Source organism: Mobula hypostoma, chromosome 16 (assembly GCF_963921235.1).
Source record: "Mobula hypostoma chromosome 16, sMobHyp1.1, whole genome shotgun sequence".
Classification (NCBI taxonomy): Eukaryota; Metazoa; Chordata; class Chondrichthyes; order Myliobatiformes; family Myliobatidae; genus Mobula; species Mobula hypostoma.
The window spans coordinates 70,484,559-70,495,645 of NC_086112.1; positions in this window are offsets into that span (position 1 = coordinate 70,484,559).

Genomic DNA, 11,087 nt, shown 5'->3' on the forward strand with positions numbered 1-11,087 from the left:
AGTACAGCACAGGAACAGGTCTTTTGACCCACAATGTCTGTGCAGAACAACATACCAAATTAAGCTAATCACCCTCTACCTGAACATGCTCTATATCCCTGCATTCTCTGCATATTCATGCCTATCCCAAAGGCCTCCTAACAACACTATCATATCTGCTTCCACTACAGCCATTGATTCCCGTCCCAGAAACCTACTACTCTCTATGTAAAAAAAATTGCCATCCACAGCTCCTTTAACATTTTGCCCCTCACATTAAACTCATATCCTGTAATGTTTGATATTTCTACCCTAAGAAAACGATTCTGGCAATCCACCGTATCTATGTCTTAGTTTTATATACATCTATCAGATCTTCCCACACCCACCGTGTCAGTACCGCCAGTTGAATTTTGTCTTTTTGTGTGTTTCCCCCTAGCTGTCGGTCTGTGGTTTTGTACTGCCATGTACTCCTGTCCCCACTCCTGCTTTACTCCGGCCCCTCTATTACTGAGTACTCCGTCTCTCATCTGTTTCTCATTATTACCTGTATTTCTGCCACCTGTGTCTCATTGTGCTCCACATATCATCTGCCTCTCTGTTTATTGTCAGTGTATTTTAGTCCTATGTTTCCACCTGTTTGTTGCCAGACTGTGCCAGTGAGTTTTCCTGACCCTTTCCAGCATTTGTATCTGAATTCTGTCCATTTGAATATTGACTCTGCCTACTTCCCGGTTCTGGTTTTTGGATTACTTTGGAATTTTTGAACTCTGCCTAAACTTTGATGCCAACTTTGTTTGCCCCTCTGGATTTGCTACTCAGTAAATATCACAGTGTGCACAGTACTGGGTCTGTGATTGGATCCCTGCTCCAGTGCCCTGACACTCAGATGCTCTGGAGAAAACAACCCAAGCTTGTCCAGCCTCTCTCCTTATAGCACATACCCTCTAATCCAGGCAGCATCCTGGTAAATCTCTTCAGTGCCCTTTCCAAATCCTTGCTGTCCTTTCCAGATTGAATTGTGACATCCCAGAAAGCTGACTGCACATCTCCGATCTTTGCATGTCTTGAACAAAATTTCCATGTTATTTGCAATGGAGAATGACAATGGAACATTACTCAGGAAATGAAGCCATACCGAGATTGTTAATGGCACTCTTGGACAGGGGCGTATCTACGGAAAATAGAGCCTATGGCAAGCACTGAAATTCCCGTCCAAACATCTGACACCCATCTTTTAGATAACTTTACCATAATATCAGCTCAAAACTACAAATCAAGCTTGTTAATCTTTCAATTAACAAATTATGGCACTACATGAAAATTATAACTGCACCTTCCTTGCTTTCACTGATGCTAATTTGTCTATGATGTGATCAAAGTCAGTTTTTTCAGTTTCTTCTCTTTCTACACTCAGCAGAGCAAGATCACAGAGTCTGCCTTGACCCATGGAGGCTCTCAAATATGAAAGTATTTGTTTTAACTTGCTGAATAATCTCTCACAGCTGCTGATGGAAACTGATGGTTAGCATTATCTGAATAGCAATGCAAAGATTGGGGCAGATGCTCTCATCTCCACACTGAACAATAAATTCAAGAAGCTCTTCAGGTCTTGATATTTTCATGTTGACCTGCCTTGATAGCAACATTCTGCAATCCAAAATTTCTTCATACAGCTGCTGTCCATCAGCATCAGAGCTGTACAACTCACCCAAATTTTCACACTTCTTCTTTAGGTCATTACTGTCAGCGCCATAACACAGTCCCATCTGTAGACAATCTTGTAGCTCCATTTCATCCTTCTCTAGCTGTTTCAAGATGTCTTCAACTAGCTCTCAGCATCCTTCTGGCTTATCTGGATAAAACCAAGGAAGGACTCTCTAACATGGACTGTTTTTCTCTCAAAATCATCTTACACATTCCTCACTACTTCTGACATCTGCTCATGGTGTGCCTGATCAGGAGTCGAGTCGAACATACTTGGCTTTACGAGTGCTTCTCAGTAAACTCTGGCAAACAATGGATGCCATCATGTGGATGAATTATTTCTGGACACCCGGTGAAAGATAAGACAAGGATCCAGGATGACTTCCAAATAAGCAAGGTGTTCTTTTATGACAGGGTCAAAGATGGCCAGTAGTTTCAGTTAGCCAAGGAAATTTCCTACATTGGAGCCATCATCCAGCTGAAGTGATTCCCTGTGTCCTCACAAAGCCAGGTTCTGAATCACAAGGAATTTTATGCAGTGAAGGATTGTCGTCAAGATATCACGCCACTTCTGCTTATCCTTCTCAATCTGTGACTGAAATACCACGTCAATAATTCCCGTTTCCAGCTAAATTTCTCTCCATTTCTTTCCACTGTGTAAAGCATTCCCAATGATTCTTGGCATTTTCATGAACACTAATCCTTTCAGGTGCTTTCCACTGTTTGAATCCACTTTCCTGCTCCAATGAAGATTGATGGTCTGACCGTGAATAGAGAAGACAACAGATACAAAATGCAGACTTCTTAGAAGGGGAATAGACCAGCTATGAGCGAGTCACTTCCTCACCACGACCATTTCCCAATTTCCTCTTGCACCAAGTTTTGTTCATTGAGCGGTTATTTGTTGGTAGGAAAGGCCCCTCACTGTCTTGGAAATACTTCAAACCCAGCTTTTGTTATTTCTGTTCTCAACGAGTCAGGCAAAATTGCTTTTCCAGTATCCTTGTCGAACTTCAGAAGTCCAATGTTATGCTGTTCAATCACTTCTGGTATGACAATTCAAGGCTCTTTGACACCATCCAGTTCACTGGGTTCAGTGTCGTCAGGTTCAATCTCGTCAGGTAAAATCTCGTTAATAAACTCAACATCACCACCACACCATCGTCTTCCCCTCCTGTCATGTCCACATTCTCTGTGGCAGCCTCACTCTTAATCTTGTCATACTCGGATTTATCTGACTTGACTTCCTCCTCGGCTTGTGACACATTTGTACTTGACCCACCTTTGGATTCTAACAAACTTGTGGCAGGTGCAGGCGACTCCATGGAACATGTCGAATTACTTGTTCCAGGCTTTTCAAAGAAGGGCTTGAAGAACTTGCTCAACTTCTGGGCTTCCTCCGCCTCCAACTTTCATCTCTTCCATCCTTCAGCTCCACTTTTCTTCTTTTTTCGTGAAGAAACACTTCATGGTCTTCTTACACAATGCTCTGAAATAAGGCTATCCTAGTGCTTTTCACCCATGATAATCAAATACAGAACTGAAGAAAATTCTTTTTTCACTATCCGAGGATGGTTTGTCTGACTTTAGTAGAAACTGCTCAGTGGCATCCCCCCTTCAAGTGGTGCCCAAGGCACGTGCCATACCTGCCATACCTTAGATACGCCACTGCTCTTGGGACAACCATGGTGTCACTGCCTCTGCAATAGTAAAAGTAAAAAAACCCCAGCACTGGGAACCTGATTTATGTTTAATTTTTGATTTTCTTGTGAATGCTATTTAAATGATTCTTTGTCACTGTGAAGCTGCTGCATGTAAGTTTTTCAGTGCACTTGTGCATACACATGCATATGACAATAAATTCAATTTGAGGCATAGAAATCTACAGGCCCTTCGGCCCACAATGTTGTGCCGACCATGTAACCTACTCTAAAATTCCGCATAGCACCCTATTTTTCCAAGCTGTATGTATCTATCTAAGAGTCTCTACCACCGTCGCTGGCAGTGCATTCCATGCATCCCCCACTCTCTGAGTGAAAAACTTACCTCTGACATCCCCCCCCCATACCTACTTCCAAACACCTTAAAACTGTACGCCCTCTTGTTAGCCATTTCAGCCCTGAGAAAAAACCTCTGGCTATCCACACGATCAATGCCTCTCATCATCTTATACACCTCTATCAGGTCACCTCTCATCCTCTGTCGGTCCAAGGAGAAGAGGCCAAGTTCACTCAACTTATCTGACTTAATATCTTTCAAAAGCTCCAGCACATCCTCTTTCTTAATGTCCATACATTCAAGCATTTCAGTCCACTATAAGTCATCCCCTCATCTGTCAAGGTCCTTTTTCATAGTGAATATTGAAGCAAAGTATTCATTAAGTACCTCCACTACCTCCTCCAGCTCCATACACACTTTTTCAATCTCGCTCCTGATTGGTCCTATTCTCACACGGCTCATCCTCTTGCTCTTCACATACTTGTAGAATGCCTTGGGGTTTTCCTTAATCCAACTCACCAAGGCCTTCTCATGGTCCCTTCTAGCTATCCTAATTTCATTCTTGAGTTCCTTCCTGGCACCCTTGTAATTTTCTAGAGCTCTAACAGTACCTAGTTTCTTGAGCTTTTCACTTCTTCATAACTAGATTTTCTACATCTTTTGTACACCATGATTCTTTAACTCTACCATCCTTTCCCTGGCTCAATGGAACATACCTATGTAGAACTCCATGCAAATGTGCCCTGAACATTTGCCACATTTCTGCTATGCACTTCCTTGAGAACTTCTGCTCCCAATTTATGTTCCCAAGTTCTTGCCTAATAGTATCATATTAAATGTTTTCCCAAATTATCCTATCCCTCTCCAGCACATGGTAAAGAAGATAAAGTTGACATCAATATCAGCAAAATGCTCTCCCACTGAGAGATATGACACCTGACCACATTCATTTCCCAATACCAGATCAAGTACAACCTCTCCTCCAGTTGGCTTATCTACATATTGCGTCAGGAAACCTTCCTGAACACATCTAACAAACTTCATTCCATCTATACCCCTTGCTCTAAGGAGATACCAGTCAATATTAGGAAGGTTAAAATCACCCATCACAACAACCCTATTATTATTGCATGTTCTAGAATCTGCCTCCCTGTCTGCTCCTTGATGTCTCTGTTACTATTGGGGGTCTATAAAAAACACCCAGTAGAGTTATTGGCCCCTTCCTGTTTCTAACTTCCACCCACAGAGACTCAGTAAACAATCCCTCCATGACTTCCTCCTTTTCTGCAACCGTGACACTATCTCTGATCAACAGTACCACTTCCCCACCTTTTTTGCCTCCCTCCCTGTCCTTTCTGCAACATCTAAAGCCCGGCACCCTCAGCAGTCATTCCTGAGTCATCCAAGTCTCTGTAATGGCTGCAACGTCACACTTCCACATATTGATCCACGCTCTGAGTTCATCCGCCTTGTTTATGATACTCCTTGTCTTAAAATAGACGCATCTCAAACCATCTGGCTGAGTGCTTCTTTGCTCTATCATCTGCCTATCCTCCCTCAAAAACTCTCTACAAGATGTCTCTACTTGTGTGCCAGTCACGCTATCCTCTGTCTCTGCACTTCAGCTCACACCCCCCTGCAAATCGAGATTAAACCCTCCCCAATAGCATTAGCAAACCTCCCTCCCACGATACAGCTTCCCTTCCAGTTCAGGTGCAACCCATCCCACTTGTACAGGTCACCCCTTCCCCAGAAAATGTTCCAATGATCCAAGAACTTAAAACCCTGTCCCCTGCACCATCTCAGCCACTCATTCATTTGCGCTATCTTCCTGTCTGACCTTCACTAGCTCATTGCATCGGGAGTAATCTGGAGATTACCACCTTGGAGGCCCAGCTGTTTAGCCTCCTTCCTAACTCCCCAAACTTACTGTGCAAGAGCTCCTGCCACGTACCACAACCTCTGGCTGCTCACCCTCCCCTTCAAGAATATTCTGCAACTGTTCAGAGACATCCTGGACCCCAGCATCCTGGAGGCAACACACTATCCTGGTGTCTCTTTTGTTGCCACAGAATCTCCTATCTGTCCCCCTAACTATCGAGTCCCCAATGACTGTAGCTTCGCCTGACTTCACCCTACCTTTCTGATGCTCAGAGCCGACCTCAGTGCTATTGGTCTGGCTGCTGCTGCCTTCCCCAGACAGGTCACCCCCCTCAGCAGTATCCAAAGGGGTATACCTGTTGCTAAAGGGAATGGCCACAGGGGGACCCTGCACTGACTTCCTTCTCCCTTCACCTCTCTCGGTGTTCGCCCATCTACTCCCCGGGTTCTGCACTCTGGGTGTAACCACTTGCTCAAAAGTGTTATCTATCAATTGCTCTGCCTACCGGATGTTCCTAAGTTCATCCATCTCCAGCTCCAGCTCCCTAATGTGGTCTTTCAGGAGCTGGAGTTGGCTGCACTTCCCACAGGCATAGTCATCAGGGAGCCTATCAGGTTCCATGAATTCCCACATCCTACAGGAGAAGCATTCCACTGCCATATCTGCCATCCTGCCTGCACTGTACAGTGGGCAACCAAGACCAAATCAGCAATAACTAAAGGGAAAAACCTACACTTCTTACCTATTTCTTTGGTCTCGGGCTCTTCTTGTCGAAACGTCTTGAGTCAAAGCTTAACACTCCTACTCTCACCACTGACAATGACTGCCCTGCTTGCCCCTTCCGTACTTTTATTTAATCTGCAGTGCTGTTCTCCCAACACTGACTGGGCCTCTGAATTGTCCAAACACCGGCGAAGCACTCCTTTTATACAAGCTTTGCCGACCTGCAAGTAACCTCTTTGAAGTGCTCTGCTCCCAACACTGACTGGACCTCTAGAATGACTTTGATATTGTCTTCGATCCAAGGAAGTGCTCTTTAAGTTTTTCTGTTGAGTGTGTTCTCAATCTTCCTTAGCTGAGCCAAACCTAACCCCTGTCATTTCAGCCCCAGTCCCAGTCCTGGCCATTTCCCCAACTCTCATGAGCTAGGCCAAGGTCTGGACTCCTGGTAATCCGACCTGTGATCAGTGGGCTGTCCCATCCTGAGCTGCTTCATGGTTTTGTTACTAGTTGTTAGATGGAGGGATTGAACAATCAGGAAATGCTGAGGGAAGAGTCATGGGGTAAGTTAGTGGAATGGTTTAAATGCAAGGAAAAAGACTGAGAAGTCAAGGCATTCAAAACAAGAACCAGCAAAAGCAAGAATCAGGAGTGAGTTGTGCAATTGATAGGCAATCTATCTTTGAAAGAGTCAGCTGATTCTCAGAAAATGAAATGGAGAACATACCACAGATCCTGGTGCCTCTTGCTGGCCTTGTGATACTTAGTTCTTCAAAGTACTGGCACTTAGATGCACCAGGCAAAGCTGACCTCCTCACTGAAAGAGTCACTGCAGACAGTTAACAAATTCAAATTTACCACCAATGCCCAGTCACTCGTCCCTGAAATCTCGGCAGTGAAGGAGTGCCCTTTGCCGAAGGACAATTGTTCCATTGCAGTGGCAATATTAGAGGCTTCATGAAACATTCAGCTTTGAGGAAAAGGATAGGAGTTCCCGGCAAGTACAGGAGTGAAAAGCCGTCACTCAGTCGACTGTTGTCTTGTCTCAGTAAACATTCTGTAGTATATTTAATATTTTAGTAATATTGTAAATATATTATTTGATTAAGTATCCTTTGTTGTTTCCATGATTCATTACAGGTTATATGTAAAAGTATGTGAATGACATACATCATTATGCCACCATGTCATATGAGAGCTCCACATTAAAGAGCGATTAAGTAGAAATATATTCCTGGCTCCAGTGTTTTTCTTTCAATTAGTTTTTGGAGCTACAAAACATAACCCATTCTCAATAGGGATCATTCTGGAACTGACATAAAGAACAGATCCTTTAATATTACCACCTCAAACTCTCAATCTCTTCAGCTCCTGAAGAAAACACACTTGCAGGAAGATTTTTTATATTCTACTGCAGGCAAAAGCTGATTGTAAGCTGCTTTCTCCATCTCCCTTGCTGCTGCATCTCACACATGACCTCACACATCTTCATTTCAACTGCTGTAGCTTGGCAATTAATTCTCATTACTGAATCAACAAATGTGAACTTATGGCAGTTACTCAATCATATTTGAAACAGCTTACTGATCGATCTGTCCTCAGCCACATTTTAAGTTCCTTCTAAAAACGGTTTCAGAATTTCACTTGTTGCCATTTGTGGTATTGACTTCCTCATTAAGTCACTGCTGGAACATGATGTGGATATGCTAGGTTTCCACCATTCCCATTTGCACACTTATTTGTAACATGACACACAAACTTGTCAATATATCGTGTTAACTTTTACTTGCCTGATTATAAGCTTTCCACAACTGAACGTAAAAGGGAAAAAAACACCAACAATATTTTAGGTTAATGTTAGGAATATTGCATTAGACCATACCAGCTTTGATAAAATTTGATTGAAGGTTCATGATAGTGTATGGTAATTCTTCAGTATACAAGTGTAAAGGAGAACAAAATAATTGTTATTCAGGATCTGATGCAGCATAAAAAAACACAATAAGTATAAAGAACACAATAAAACACTATCGATGTAAATTTGAAACCAATGTATATGTAACTGTTTGAGTGTGGCCATATATACATGAGATTATTTTATACACATAGATTGATGGTCTGTACATAAAGTGACTCTCTGTGCAGGAGTAACTGAACATCAGTGACTGACAGGAAATGATGAAGTAACAAAGTGACTCTTGGCAAGAGGAACTCTTATAGGTGGCAGCAGGGCATATGGGATCGCAGTCAGGCCGTGACTGTGTCAGTGCTGGTATGAGGTGCAGAGTGTGTTGGGGGCCTGTGGAGGGGATTGGCAGATATAAATATAGTGGAGGTGGGTGCATTAATGGGTGGAGGTGTTAATTAACCTGTTGGCTTCAGGGAAGTAACTGTTTTTGAGTCCAGTGGTCCTGACATGGATGCTGTGTAGCCTCTGATGGGTGAGACAAGCAGTCCATAAGCAAGATGGGTAGGACCCTTCATGATATTGGCACTTTTGTTCCACTATGCTTCTTCATATATGTCCTTGTTGGTGGCAGGCGAGTGTTGGTGATGCATTGGGCACCTGTTTATGTTGGTGATGCATTGGGCAGCTGTTGCAGAGCCCTTCAGCCTGCCGCAGTGCAGTTTCCATACCACACAGTTAGGATGGATAATAGGATGCTCTCAGTTGTAGAAAGTGGTAACGTTGATGTGCATAGGCCAGATTCAGCTCTTTGCAAAGTCATCAGACATTCTTAATTGGACTGATCATTGAAAGAGTAACATAATCCATCCGGCCACTTTTGTGTAAGTAGCTTGTTCCAAGGTAATCACATTTCTACTGATACTAAACTTACTGCAAAATATCATGCTGATTTATGTTAACTTTAAGTATCTGTAGCTTGTCATAAATAGATCTATAAAGAAGTCTTCTTTGGAGGCCAGCACAGATCAGTTGACAAATTAGATCCTCGAATTTTAATAACCTAGTCTGGTTTATCTGAAAGCACGCTTGTATCCAACTTGTTCCTCTCCCCAGCACTTGTATTCTGCAACATTTTCATTTTCAGGTAATTATCCGAACCCTTTCGAAAATTCCTGTTCAATGAGATTTGGCTACTTTATTAGCAGTGACTAACAGATCATAATAAATCATAATATTTCTCCTCATCTCTACTCTGATTACTGTACCCTCGTCATAAATTTGTATCCTTGTCAATGATCCTCTTTGTCACAGAGCCATACAGCATAGAAGCAGCCGATTGGCCCACCACAATTACGCTGACCTGTGTGCACCCATGTGTATCACTTTCATCTTTCTGTACTTGGCCCATGATCCTCTAGACCCAATCAACTGAACTGTTTATTTTGGCGCATTTTAACACTGTTGGTGACTCTGTTTCGATCATTCTCTCAGGTGGTGTATTCCAAATCCCCTCTAAAATCTCTTACCCCTGAGCCTATGGTGCTATCTACCTCTGGTATGGGGAATAGTTTCCTGCAATCAGTCCTGTCTGTATCTCTCATAATGTAATAGAGTATATCTCAATCACGTCTCCTTTTAACTTCCTCGGCTCCAGTGAAAACAAAATTAGCCTCTCTAGTCCGTTATCATAGGTGAAATGCTCCTTTAAAACTAATCATCATTTTGAACATATATTAAATCTCCCCTCTGCTACATGAGGAAGAACCCCACTTTCTCCAGTTTCTTCAAGCTTAGCCTCATTTTTTTAAATCTCTGCTCACCCTCTGAAGCGTGACTTTCTTCAAGCATAGAGTAGGACAGGGTAATCAAAAAGCTATAACCAGTGAAACAGTGCACTGAACTTGAGCCGCACTTCAGCTCTTGAAGAAAATTAGTAAAATGAGCCAAATGAATGTGAAAAGTAGCAAATTTATTCACTGAGGCAGGTCCGAAACACTTGTCATTGGGACTTGAAAGCAGAGCTAACAGCTGTCTCGTCATTGCAGTTGGGAAGTGAATTAGCACTTTAAAGCACTTGCTTTGTGAGCTAGAGTTAGTGGCATAAGAAGCGCTCAATGATGAGAGGAAAAGTGCCCCTCCACCCAGTGGAGTAGGACACATTCCCACTCACCCCACATGATGAACTGGCCGAACAGATTCCTACACTACATGTGACTATCCCCAACCTCAGAGCTGATCCATGGGCCAGGCATGTAAGCCACAGATATCTGCAATATGTAAACTTTCCTTTACTCTATCATAAACTTTCAATGAACTTATGAAAAAAAAATGCTTAAACTGGTGAATTATGCTTTCTTCTTCTTCTTCTTCAGCAATCTCCAGCAATTGAGAAAGACTTATTTACACTTGGCTTTATGAGTTCTGAGGTGACTAATGTGAGAACTGTAGATTCTTCCACATGTAAGCAGAACTTTGGTGCAGACAGTGGATAATTTGTGAACTGGTGTATTCCTTCTGCCACTTACCCAGAACTTCTTTGTCCTCCTAATGCATGGCCCCAAGGTTCTCAGTATCATCCCAAATGCACCTTCGCCACTTTGAGCAGTCTTCGACTGGAAATACGCAAGAGTCAATAGGGATGTTACATATCCTCTTTTCTCTCATAAGTACGTATTTTCCTCTCGTCATAGAGCTTGGAAGAGTGTGCTTGTCTTGGGAGTCCGTTGTTAGACTTGTGAATGATGTTCCCAGTTAATAACTCACCTCAACACTGAGTTGATCCCACAACCTATGGAATCACTTTCAAGCATCTTCAATTCATAGAAGCATAGAAAACCTACAGCACAATACAGACCCTTCAGCCCACAAAGCTGTGCTGAACATGTCCTTATC